The following is a 14224-nucleotide window of genomic DNA, read 5'->3' on the forward strand; positions in this document are numbered from 1 at the left end:
CCTTAGCATGGTGGCCCAGCTTGCCACACTTAAAGCATGCATTGGAGCCGGCTAAGCATTCCCCTTTGTGAGTCCTTCCACACTTCTTGCAAGTGGGGAAAGTTTGAGTAGCAACATTCTCTCTTGGAATCATTGGTTTACCACTCTTGTCCTTGTTGAACTTTGGAGGAGGAGTATTGGTGGAACCTTGTCCCACAAATCGTTGCCCACCTTGGCCTTTGCCATTGTTTCCATGATCGGACCTTTGAGGGTTAAACCCTCCACCATCCACTCTAGCCTTTTTGAACCCCCTTGATATCTCTCTAAGCTTCTCTTCTTCAATTTGTTCTGCGTAAGTCATTAACCGAGAGATGTCCATCTCCTTGATCAACATGGCCGTTTTGCACTCCTTGGAAACCAAGCTTGAGACACCGGAAATAAACTTGCTCATTCTAGCTCTTGGCTCGGAGACCATGAAGGGAGCATACTTTGACAACTTAGTGAATTTGAGAGCATACTCCCTCAAGCTCATACTTCCTTGACGAAGGTTGATAAACTCTTGGATTTTGGCCTCCCTTAGCTCCAATGGGAAGAAGCGGTCTACGAAGGCACTTTTGAACTCTTCCCATCCTATCGACCCTATTTCTTCATCCCTTTCAACAATCCATTGTTCGTACCACACTCGAGCCACACCTTTGAGTTGATAGGCCACTAGCTCGGCCTTCTCATTTGGTGGCACACCCATGATAGCCACAATTCGGTACACCTCATTAATGAATTCCATAGGGTCCTCATCTAGTTTAGAACCATCGAACTCGGGTGGATTCATCCTTTGGAAATCTCGAATCCTAGAGGCTGCATTTTGCATTTGGGGAGGAGGAACACCTAGATTCCCTTGGTTAGCTACGACTTGGGCTAACAAAGTAATAACACTGCGAAACTCGGCATGGGTTACCCCGTCCTCATGATGTTGGGCATTAAGAATCGGAGGAGTTTGGTCCTCATCGTCAACCCTTGCTTTTCGAGGTGGTCTTCCACGAGTCATTATCTAGAGAACACAAAATGGGTCGTTAGTTAAAGGAAAGCTTAGGACACTCTAAGGCACGACATGAATTTGAAAGAAGTGAAAATTTTCCTAAATGTCTCATAGTCTCTTATTCATAATTGTGGCGCGCTTCACAACCATGAACAAGAACCTATTCGACGCGGTATATTGGACTTCCAAGGAGCATTCAAAACCTCGGGCTCTGATACCAAGTTTGTCACGACCCAAGCCTAGGGCCTAGACGTGACATGGCGAATGAGGAACCCGAAAGTACCTCAAACAAGCCTCTTAGCATTCTTTTAGCCTTTCATAGGTAATGATGATAAATAAACAAGCGGAAATCATAATAAATCTTCAACTTACATATGTCCAACAATACCTCTAACTATTAGATTTAACGGGGCTAAGACAAGTCCCTAGCTCACCCTCAATCATAATATAAGAAATTGCATAGTAAAATATCTTAACATATCATAAACTAGAAAGATAAAGGAGTATTGTTCCCGGAACATGGGAACTCACCAAAAGTAGTCTTCAATGGAATATCAACTAGCCACGTGGAGGAGAATGAGGAGGAGCACTGATCCCTACATGGTGATATCATGTAGGCAAAAGAGTATGCATTAGTACTTTGAATGTACTAAGTATGTAAGGATGCATGAACATTGAGGAAACATTAAAACATTTATGTAATATGGAACATAATTTAATGTATGCATAATAAATCATATATATATCCTTTAAAATATTCATTTTGTGGGAAATTAACCATAACCGACATTTAAGACCATGCGAGCTATTACATGGAATCCAACATAACCCCCTACGTTGGCCGGGGAGACTACTTGCCGGGTAGAACTCCGTCAACTTCATTCGTTTCTTTAACTTTAACTTTAAGGGCTATTTATGGATCCATTAGCCTAAGCCTACAAGGGCTCCTATGTTGGCACATAGTTAATGAGACAAGGGGTTGCTACTAGGATTCCCTTACCGAATCCCACCTCAATGACCCATTCGGTGCTAAGTCAATCCCACAGAATAGTTTAATACTTCAAAATATTCATAGCATATAACTTGAGAATTCAAACATCATATTCGGTAGAATAGCTCATTAAAACATTTGATAATTCAAATATGCAAGAATTGTCCTTATTGCATAAAGAATCCATCATTCATATCATTTAATCATTCTTTCATTTCATAAGACTCCCCTTTTTATTATGGATATTGCTTTCATAAACATTTATTTGGAGTCAAAGCTTTCAAGTCAAACTTTATTAAAAACATAGTAAAACTAGGTGGGTTCAAATCACTTCAACTTGCAAATATGTATGTAAATAAATATTCATAAATACTTTGAAATCCATTAATTAAAAATCATGCTTTAAACAACCCACCATGAATTTCAACAACCTTTAAAAATATAAATAAATAAATTACTTGCAATCCATCAATTCATACATATAAAATTATGTTGTATCAAAATAGACCAATAATCATTAGTTTAACCATGATTCATACTATTAAGTAAAAATAAAAATTACCATAACAAAAATATTACTTGAAATCAAGAGACTTAATTGAAAGAGTTTTTGGACTATATGGATGGAAGAATTCATGGATAAACACCACATAACTTAGAGTAAAGCTTAAAGAAAATAAATATAATTTATCATATAATCAAAATAATTTAGACATGAGAGTGGAAGGAATACTCTCATTGAAACCTTACATACCTGGAAACCGAAGCTTTAGTTGGTACCGGAAGACTTAATGACCACTCTTGAGTCCTAGCTTTTCTCCTTGCCGGAACGTTTTGTGTACTACCCGGAATATATGAATTACCGGAATAGTATTTCTTCACTACTAAAAACTAAAACTATATTTGAGAATGTGTAAAGAAGTGTATAGAGAGAAGATTTTCTTGAGAAAGCTTGATGAATAAAATGAGGAAATAAGGTGGGTATTTAAAGGTGGGAAAGAGGACCTAACAATAAATAAAATAATTATAAATAAAAATCTAAAAATTTAGTGGAATATATTGATGTCATGGATGATGTTAAATGGAGGACAATTTATGTCATGAGTGATGTCAAATGTATCTAGATCTTTCTATGGTAGGTGAAATGAGTTATCTTTGACAGAATACTCATTTTGGGAGCTACGTTTGAATAAGATAAATTCCTTATTAGGATTTGGTGTCTTCCTAAGAATTGTAGATATGGAAGTCTAGTTTCATATCGTTCAAGAATCAACCAATTTGGATAAACCTACAGTGAGATATGATTTTTCTTCTATAAACACTCATTTCCGTCACAGCATCCTACCTTACAAAGATTAATTTATTTGACCTACTTAACCTCCGAATCTTAAAATATGGTCTTCATAAAGGTTGTAGGTAATGATCTTGTGGTTACTCAGAAATTTGAATCACTCAATATGGATATTCCTATGAAAAGTTATGACCAAAATACAGAGGCTGTATCATGTTTAGGCAAAAATTGAAACATCGTATACAACGTTTTTAGGGGATGTTACAGTAGGAGTCTATGAGACATTTTAGGAATTCTCAACTCTTTTATGATACATGTCGTGCTATAGAGTTTACGTTAAGACTTCTTTTCCCTAATAGTCTTTCTTTGCGATTTTCAGAAAAATAGCTCCAAGAAGACCACCATTTCCAAGAGGAGAGAATATTAATGAAGTCCAAGCTCCCCCATCTCCTCAAGACAATGGTCCTCTACTGGACCAAATGACTAATGCGGAGTTCTGAATTGCTATCATTATGCTAGCCAGAGTGGTGACCAACCAAGGTGTCGTGGCTCCTCCTAATCTTCCTACTCCAGCCTCAAGAGTAAGGTACTTTGGACGAATGAATCCTCCAAAATTTCATGGCTCAAAGGTTGATGAGGATCCTCAAGTGTTCATTGATGAGGTCTACAAGATAGTGAGTATTATAGGGGTGACTTCGAAAGAAAAAGTGGAGTTGGCGGCTTACCAACTCAAAGGTGTTGTTCAATATTGGTACACTCAATGGAAGTTGTAGAGGGTGAATAAAGGTCCTGTCGAATAGGAAGCTTTCAAACTTGCTTTCCTTGATCACTTTTTCCCTCTTGAGTTAAGGGAGGCTAAAGTGTTGGAGTTCATAAATCTTCAACAAGGCAATATGGGGATGAGGGACTATGACCTCAAGTTTACTAAGCTATCCAAGTATGCTCCTTCAATAGTTGCCGATCCATGTGACTGAATGAGTAAATTCATATCGGGGGTGTCCAACTTGGTTGCTAAGGAATATTGCACCGCTATGCTTGTTAAGGAGATGGACATATCTCGGCTCATGACTTTTCCGAATAAATTGAAGGAGAAAAGCTCAAAGAAATAAGGATGAGGGATTCTAAGAGGCCCGGTATGAAGGTGGGTTCTCCAATTCTAGGATCGTTGGTAGAAGTGGACGCTCTCATCAAGGCCAAAGCTTGGGGAAGAAATTTTCTAAGAATAGGGTGCCATACCCTAAAGCTCAAGTAGAAAAAGGTGCAAATGCTAGTAACCCTTCTATTCCAAGGTGTGCAAAGTGTGGAAAGCGTCATGGAGAAAGGTGCTTAATGGAAATGGATGCTTGCTATAGATGTGGAAAGATGGGCCATAAGCGATCCAAGTGCCCTCTTGTATTCAAAAAGGGTGGAGATGGTCGTCCTATAGGAGGCTAAGTGCAACAAGGCGCCCAAGCTCAACCTAAGAGTGGCTAATGCAACAACCGATTCTATGCTCTTCATGCTAGGCAAGAGGTTGATGAGTCTTTCGATGTGGTCACGGGTATATTACGAGTCTTTAACTTTGAGGTATATGCATTGCTTGATCCGGGTGCCAACTTCTCTTTTATTACTCCTTACATTGCTATGAGGTTTTATGTATTCCTTGAAGTGTTAATAGAACCTTTCTCGGTTTATACTCCCATTGGTGGTTTGGTATTAGCCAAGAGAGCTTATAGAAATTATCTCGTATGGGTCTTGCATAAAGTTATTCCATGTGACCTTGTTGAACTTGATATGACTGATTTCGATATCATTCTTGGTATGTATTGGTTACATACTGCTTACGCATCTATATATTGTAGAACTCATGTGGTTAAGTTTCACTTCCTTGATGAGCTTATTCTTTAATGGAAGGGTAATGATTCAGTGGTTAAGGGTCGATTCATCTCATGTATTAAGGCCCGGAAAATGATTTCCAAAGGGTGCATTTATCATATTGTGCTAGTAAGGGACATTGATTCCAAAACTTCTACTCTTGAGTCGGTCCCTATAGTTAATGAGTTCTCCGATGTGTTTCTCGATGGTTTGCCTGGTATTCCTCCTAAGAGGGAGATTGACTTTGGCATAGATCTCCTTCTCGATACCCAACCTATCTCTATTCCTCCTTATCGTATGGCTCCGGCAGAACTTAAAGAGTTGAAAGAACAATTGAAGGATTTGTTGGATAAGGGTTTTATAAAACTAAGTGTTTCACCTTGGGGTGCTCCCGTGTTATTTGTTAGGAAGAAAGATGGGTCACTCCGAATGTGTATAGACTACCGACAATTGAATAAGGTCACCATAAAGAACAAATATCCAATATCAAGGATAGATGACTTGTTTGATCAATTACAAGGACGGAGCTATTTTTCTAAGATTGACCTCTATTACGGTTATCATCAATTGAGGGTAAGGGAGTGTGATATTCCCAAGACGGCCTTTCGGACAAGGTATGGTCATTTTGAATTTATAGTAATGTTGTTTGGATTGAAAAATGCTCCATCATTCATGGATTTGATGAATCGCATTTTCAAGCCATATTTGGATATGTTTGTAGTGGTGTTTATTGATGATATTTTGATTTACTCTTGGAATGAGGAAGATCATATGGGTCACTTGAGGATTGTGTTGCAAACATTAATGGAAAAGAAACTATTCTCTAAATTTAGTAAATGCAAATTTTGTCTAAGAGAGGTTGCATTTCTTGGCCATATGGTGTTCGGTGATGGGATTAAAGTAGATCTAAAAAAATGGAGGCAGTTAAAAATTAGCCTAGACCATTATCTCCTTCGGACATTAGAAGCCTTTTGGGTTTAGCCGGATACTATAGAAGGTTTGTTGAAGGGTTCTCATCTATTGCTTCGCCTTTAACTAAGTTGACACAAAAGAAGGCAAAATTTCAATGGTCGGAAGAATGTGAGAAAAGTTTCCAAACATTGAAAGATCATCTTACGTCAGCTCCTATTTTGACATTACCCAAAGGTTCAGATGGGTTTGTTGTTTATTGTGATGCTTCACGTGTTGGTTTGGGTTGTGTCTTCATGCAACACGGTAAGGTTATAGCCTATGCCTCTAGTCAACTTAAAGTACATGAAGGAAACTATCCAACTCATGATCTTGAACTTGTCGCGGTTGTGTTTGCATTGAAAATTTGGTGCCATTATCTTTATAGGGTGCTTGTTGATGTGTTTACCGACCACAGAAGGACTTAAACCTTAGGCAAATAAGGTGGCTTGAACTCCTAAAAGACTATGACATGAGCGTATTCTACCATCCGGGTAAGGCAAATGTTGTAGCCAATGCTCTTAGTCGGTTGTTTATGGGTAGTGTCGCATATATTGAGGAAGGAAAAAAGAAATTGGTCAAAGAGGTCCATAGATGGCACGTTTAGGTGTGCGTTTGGTTGATTCCAATGATGCAGGCATTCTTATACATAATGTTTAGGAATCATCTCTTGCGGCAAAAGTCAAGGCCAAGCAAGACAATGATCCAACTTTGGTCGAATTAAAGAAGTCGGTTGAGTCTTTCTCCCTAGGAGAAGATAGGGTACTACGTTACCAAGGTCGGTTGTGTGTTTCAAATATTGATGGAATAAGAGAGTTGATACTAAATGAGGCCCATAGTTCTTAGTACTCAATTCATCCGGGATCCACCAAGATGTATCATGACTTGAGGGAAGTGTATTGGTGGAATGGCATGAAGAAGAACATAGCGGAATTCGTGGCTAAGTGTCCTAATTTCCAACAAGTGAAAGTTGAACATCAAAGGCCGGGAGGTCTAGCTCAAGAAATCAAAATTCCTACATAGAAGTGAAAAGATGTGAATATGGACTTTGTCACAGGTTTGCCTCATACTAGAAGACAACATGATTCTATTTGCATCATTGTGGACCGAATGACCAAATCGGTGCATTTTCTATCGGTCAAAACTTCTTATGGTGCCAAAGACTATGCTAAGTTGTACATTCGTGAACTTGTGAAACTTCATGGTGTTCCTTTGTCAATTATATCGGATAGAGGTACTTAATTTGGTTCACATTTTTGGAAGTCATTTCAAAAAGATCTTGGCACTAAAGTAAAGCTAAGTACCATTTTTCATCCTCAAACCGATGGGCAAGCCAAGAGAACAATTCAAACCTTGGAAGATATATTAAGGGAATGTGTGATTGACCTTAGAGGAAGTTGGGATGACCATTTGTCATTGATTGAGTTCGCTTATAATAATAGTTATCACTCTAGCATCCAAATGGCTCCTTTTGAAGCCTTGTATGGGAGAAGATGTAGGTCTCTAGTGGGGTGGTTTGAAATTGGTGAGATGGCGTTGATTGGTCTAGATTTGATAATTGATGTAATAGAGAAAGTAAGACTCATAAGAGAAGGATTGAAAATAGCTCAAAGTCATCAAAAGTCCTATTCGGACACTAGGATGAGAGAGCTTGAATTTGATGTGGATGATATGATGTATTTTAAGATTTCACCTATAAAAGAGGTAATGCGGTTTGGTAAGAAAGGGAAGTTGAGCCCTAGATATATAGGACTGTATAGGATATTAAAGCACATTGTCAAGGTAGCATATGTGTTAGACTTGCCATTTGAGTTGGCTTTGATTCATTCGGTATTTCATGTGTCGATGTTGAGAAAGTTTGTGGGTGATCCAAATTCAATTGTGCCAAGGGAGAACATGACTATTAAAGAGAATTTGACTTATGAGGATGTCCCGATTGAGATTTTAGACCGCCAAGTGAAGTGGCTGAGAAATAAAGACGTTGTATCTGTCAAAGTGTTGTGGAGAAATCAACAAGTAGAGAGTGCTACGTGGGAATCAAAATCGTACATGATGAAGCGCTATCCTTATCTCTTTAATTTCACTCAAGCCTAAAGGTACTAAGTTTCTTATGATCAAATCGATTAAACTTCTATGCTTCTGTTCCATATGTCATTCATATGCATGCATGATTCATGAAATTGATTTCTCTCAAGGACTATGTTTTATTTTAAGTACGAAGTTTACACATTCTATGCATTTTTCAAAGTGTCATCATGTCCATATCAGGTTTCTAAATCTTTTTTCCATGTCTTTCCTGTATTAGTTGAATCTCATTCGAGGACGAATGTTCCCAAGGGGGAGATATTGTAACATCCCTCAAAAATAAAATACATTAAGAATTCCTTGGAAATAGGCCTCTCATGTAACGTATTATCCTTAATCCATTTAGGAAATCTGAGATCGAAATATCAATCAGGAGATCAAAACCTGCAGGGAAATGGTCTCGGTAGATTTTTAGGACCCGTAGATCCAAATTTTTCTTTTGAAAAATCCATAAAATAGTGTGGTCTGCGATAGGACCACATCGCGGACCTAGGAAGGTCTTCTGACTGAATTGAGTTTTTTTAAGAGGTATTTTAGACTTTTCCCAAATTATTAGTTAATGAACCTAGACATTTTTAGGACTTAATTCAATTCTATAAATTAACCTAAACCTCTAATTCTATTCATTCTTCTACAATTCATTTATCAAATATTTCTCTCTCTACAAAAAGGCTCTCAAGGGTTTCCATTGAAAACTTCAAGCAAATTCACTCAATTTCTCATCAAAATTCTCAAGTTATTTCAAATTAATTGGTGTTCTCACTCAAGGTATGTGGGTATTGATTCATGGATCCTTTCATCCATGAAGCCCATTAAATTTTTTAAAGTTTTCTATCAAATTAAAGTATGGTATTTTATGGGTTTTGTGATCTTTATTTCGACTGCATGAATTTTGATTTAAAGTCTGATCATGAGTCTATTTTGATATAAATTGATGGTTATTAAATTAAATTGAAGAGTTTTTTCCATAAATTCTCCTATTTTGATTTCTAGGGTTAATGATGTAAATTATGAGTGTTTTGATTTATACTTCTAAAGGATATTATCTATATGAATTATGTATGGGCTGATATAAAGTTTATGATCATGCATATCTTCAAGTTAATTTCATGATTTTCAAGCTAATTGCTCATCCATTTATGTCATACCCTAATTTCAAGTTCAAGCTAGGGTCATAAATTTTCAAAGTATGAATTATGACTATGTATTTCCATTATGATCATGAATTATAAATATGTCTCAAATTATGGAATTTCATGCAAGTTATGAAGTAAGGTGACTTAGGGCCCTATGTGGTAACCCAAGGCCTAATGATATGCATTATGCAAATATGATTGTAATAATGAAAGGACAATTCTCACATTACAAGTATGTTATTAAAAGGAGATACTCTATGATTTCAAGCCTATGATCGCGACTATGATATATAATATTATGATTTTATGTTATGTATTCCGTGGGATTTGACTTAGCACCGAATGTGGACTTGAGGTGGGGGCGCAAAGTAAGGGGTCCTTATATAATGTCTCTTGTCTCATAACTACGTTCCACCGTAGGATTTCCTTTTGGACTAGCTAGTGGATCCACAAATAGCACATGTTCATGATTAGGAGTCTACCTTGGCAAAGTAGCCTCTCCCTTCTCGATGTGGGGATCATCGGATTCCATGTTATAGCTCGCATGGTCTTATTGTCGGTTATGGTTCCTATCCCATATATGTATGATCTCTTAAGTATGTTATGATTTTGAATTTATATTTTAAATGTTTTGGTCAATATGATTTTCTCATGACTTTACGTATTCCAACTTATCATGTGTTTTACTTGACCTTTGCATTCCATGATTTACGTTGCATGTCACACCCTTATACTTAGTATATTCCAATGTACTAATGTATACTTTTTGGCTACATTGTCTCATAATATAGTGGTTGAGGTTGAAGATCCTTATCGTCCATGTAACCAGTAGGCATTCTCTATCCGGTGGTGTTGTGGTGAGTCCTCATTGATCGAGGACTAGTTTCAAATTGGTTACTGTTTTCTTTTCAAAAGAGTTTTGCTTATGTTGTATATTGAGGGTGAGCTAGGTACATGTCTTAGCTCCCGCCCATATTCATGTTTAGAGGTATCTAGTTGGACATATGTTTGAGTCTATATTGTCATAAGATATTTTCAGATTTCTATTCATGATTTTAGACTCTCTTATGATGTTTCCACTTTTATATTTTACCTTATATATGCTTATAATATGTACAAGAGGCTTGGTTGGAGCCCTTTGGGGTTTCGATCGCCGTGTTATGACTAGGCCCTAGGCCGAGTCGTGACACTATGATATGCTCTCATGGTAGATCTAGCGGGCTTTTATGGTGTGGTACTAGTGATATATGGAAACAGAGACGTCGGTTATCCAGTGTGAATACTAACTACTTAAGGAGCTATTAGTTATTTCACCTAATTGTGTTATAAAGTTTGAGGTCGCATTCAAATTTGAGAAAACCAACTGGTTGTTACTACGAACGCTTGAGTTTGGCATTTTTATAAGGAAAATTATAGTGGTGAATATTGTCAAGGTATTAATATGTCTAGGTTGTGAAGTGTATTTCGAGAATCTAATTAGAGAATAGTGATTTTATTATAAGCCAAAAGGAGTGGACTGATATGGAGATGCTAAGATTATGGGTAAAGGAAGTTCCAACAAGTATACATGTATAAAGGCAACTGGGAGTGCTAGCGAGAAAGTACATGTGGAAATTGGTTAATTCACATAATTCGACTATATAACTAAATTAAAGGCATCATGCCGATGATAAGTTTAACTTCGTGATGATGGAAAGGGCTACTGAGCATGGTAATAAGAGTTCAAGATGAATTATGATTAAGATGTAGCTATATTGTAGGGGTGTTTGACTTGTGGGATTATTTTACATGATTTGAATTAGAATTTAGCTTTTTCTTTGTAAGTCTATATTTGTGGAAGTGGGTTTTGTCAAGGTATGGACTGATACAGTAAGAAATAATGGATTGTGTCGAGTATTGAGCATTGGAAGGACTTGTACATGGTTTGGGTTGTAGATTTTATTATTTTTTATTTTTAAAGGACCTAATGAAGTGTTTCACTTGAAGTTTTATATTTAGACTATGAGGTGAAATGTCATGGGTTTTGGTCAATGGATAAGATTGGTAAATGCGTTAGCGGAAGGAACAAGACTATTGTATGTTGAAGTGTTCAAAGTATGTAGAATTGTGTTATAGGTACAAGCTAAGAAATGTGGAGGAATAAGACATCATGTATATATCCTTGATTCAAAGTTGAAGATTAAAGATATGTTATCATTTGGTTTTAGACATGGCAATTACAAGGTGGGCGGGTTCGACGTAGACTTATAAAGGATTCATCCACTACTTTTCTAAAGATTTGGTTTTTATTTGGGTGAAAAATAGTGATGTATGGGAGATTTTGCATTTTTATGTTGGATTTGATGATTCAAATTATGGTAGGTTACTTATGGGTGCACTACAGGAAGGACATACATTTTTACATAGTTATTGAGGATTTGGAGCTGGATTGATACAACTTTGTTGATGGAAACTACACAAACTACTATAATGAGTTACATAGACACTTGATGGTGAATAAATAATATTTACTTATGATATACATAATTCTTGGGGTTATCAAAAGTTTCTTTAAGCTTTGATATGAGCATATAATTGTTTGAATGGTGGTTGAGAAATGGCATGTGAATGGTTGCATGTAGTTGATAGTAGTTTCTAATTCAATAGCCTTAGCCCGATGGAAAAGTACTATCAAAATTAAAATTAGTGCTATTAGCCTTGGGTGGGACCAATTTTTAACATTAAATGCTTAGATTAGGCTAGGGGCAGATAGAAATCTTTCTTTTAGGAAAAATAGAAGTCATAATTCATAGTTATAAAAGGGTGGCAATGTATTTGCCAAGGAATTTTGGCACTAATAACGGTTTTGGAACCATGAGTAGATGATCAGTAAAGTCATGATATTTCATTGGCACTAAATTTTTTTGGTTTCATTTGTCGTGTTATAGTGAATATGTTGGTTTTGATGATTCGAGTATGTTTCGATCTTTGTTGGTAATCAAATAAGATATCATAGGAAGAGAGAAGTCAAACAAATGGGAATTAGATAATTCGAGAAGTTTAAACTATGGATACTAGAGAGGAAGTATTCTGAATAAGTCAAAGGAGAATTTGGGCAGTTAGGGTATACTAGTAGCACTGCATGTGCGAACCTTGTTGAGAGTGCTTGTGTACCAATCTATTCCATTGTTACTAAAAATATCTGCGGTAATGGTATAAAAACTTATTTGTCATAAGATTAGGATCAATTTCTTGATATGCGAGTACATTAGTTGTGAATTAAGGGGGTACTATGATCCTATCTCAAAGTTAAGTTGAAAGCATTTTTCTGATTTAGTTTCGGACTTGAGTTTAAACTAAGGTCAATTTCAAATGACCATAGTTCTCAGATTATAATGAATTAGATGGCCCATATCCTATCAAATTAAAGTCATATGAGTCTTCTTTGTAACGTCATTGAGTTTGCCTCATTTGGTGTTTGGAGTAAAAGTTTATGCCTAGTTTACTGGACACAATCCGTGTTGATGCCGCCATAGTGAGATTAGGCCACTAGAGTGGGATTCGACAAGACAAAATTAAAAAGTGGTGTATTTTTATCATCTCCTTTTTTCTTTAAGTGCCAAAATAGATAAGAATTACCCTATGAATCCTTAAAAAACTGCTCTAGGCTTGGAGAGAAAGGAATAAGGAAATTCTAGTACAAGAAATGTTACAACCCACACATTTATGGCTCGTCTCCATAGATTTTCCCTTTAGAAGTCAAGGATCGTGCTTTAATCCTTCTACAACTGCTTAGTGCCTAGGAAGGCTAGGTTTTCTCAATTGAGTAGTTATAAATTCATTTCCATCGCTTAATATAATGTAGATTAATGGGAGATTTCATGCCTAGGCCTTTAGGTGTGGAGTCTGGATGGATAAATGATTGTCAATTATTGTTTAGAGTGGGAATATATAATATGGGTCATGATTATTATGTGGATGGTGATAAAGGTCTAATATTTCAATGTTAACCTTGGTAAAAACTGTTTAGAGGGCCAATAACTCTTGTGAGATTAAATATAGACAATAGTTGGGTCATAAAGAAATCTTGAGACTTGAGGGTTATGGATATGGGGTGCATATAAGGATAGGCTTACACAATAATGTGTGTGTTAATGCTGATTTTTCCCTGTAGTAACTTGAGTAATGTGAATCATGAAATAAAAGGTGATGTGAACAACTTAGTGTTGATAAATCTCATATCATGAACCTATATGACTACCGATGGTTGTAGATTATGGTTTAGTCTATATTATAAATAGACTTCTAATAGAGATTGATAGTGATTCAGTAATGTTGTGAAGCTTTCTATGCATTTAATTATTGTGGTTGGGTGATTGATATGTTATTGTGATTGTTCTACAATTCCAAGACCATGAAATCCATAATTTTGAACTTACTCTACCAAAAGTGATGTCTCGATTAAAGAACGCTTGATAAAATATTGTTAATGAAGGGAAAGATAGAATGAAATTAATGAAATAGTTATTTGTGAACAATTGCATGCAATGAACCTATCACTTAATTATGCAAATATATGAACTATTCATTGTAATTTGTGATTGTATTTGTGATTTTGATATTGGACCGAGTGTCACATTCCATGACATATTGGATCGGGTCTCACATTCTGAATCATATATTAGATTGGGTGTCACGTTTTGACACATATATTGGATTGGATTTCACGATCTGACACACTAATAGTTTGGGTATGGATTCCATATGAGAACCATTGTATGGTTATCATCTGTGAATTGATCTTGACTATATGTGTGATGATAGAGAAACTGACCTAATTATAATTGAGCATGTCCATCTTGTGTAATAATCGATAGAAAAGGATCAAAGGTCTAAGTGTTACCATATTAACTTTCATATTTGAG

This window comes from Solanum dulcamara, chromosome 5 (genome assembly GCF_947179165.1).
Source record: "Solanum dulcamara chromosome 5, daSolDulc1.2, whole genome shotgun sequence".
NCBI lineage: Eukaryota > Viridiplantae > Streptophyta > Magnoliopsida > Solanales > Solanaceae > Solanum > Solanum dulcamara.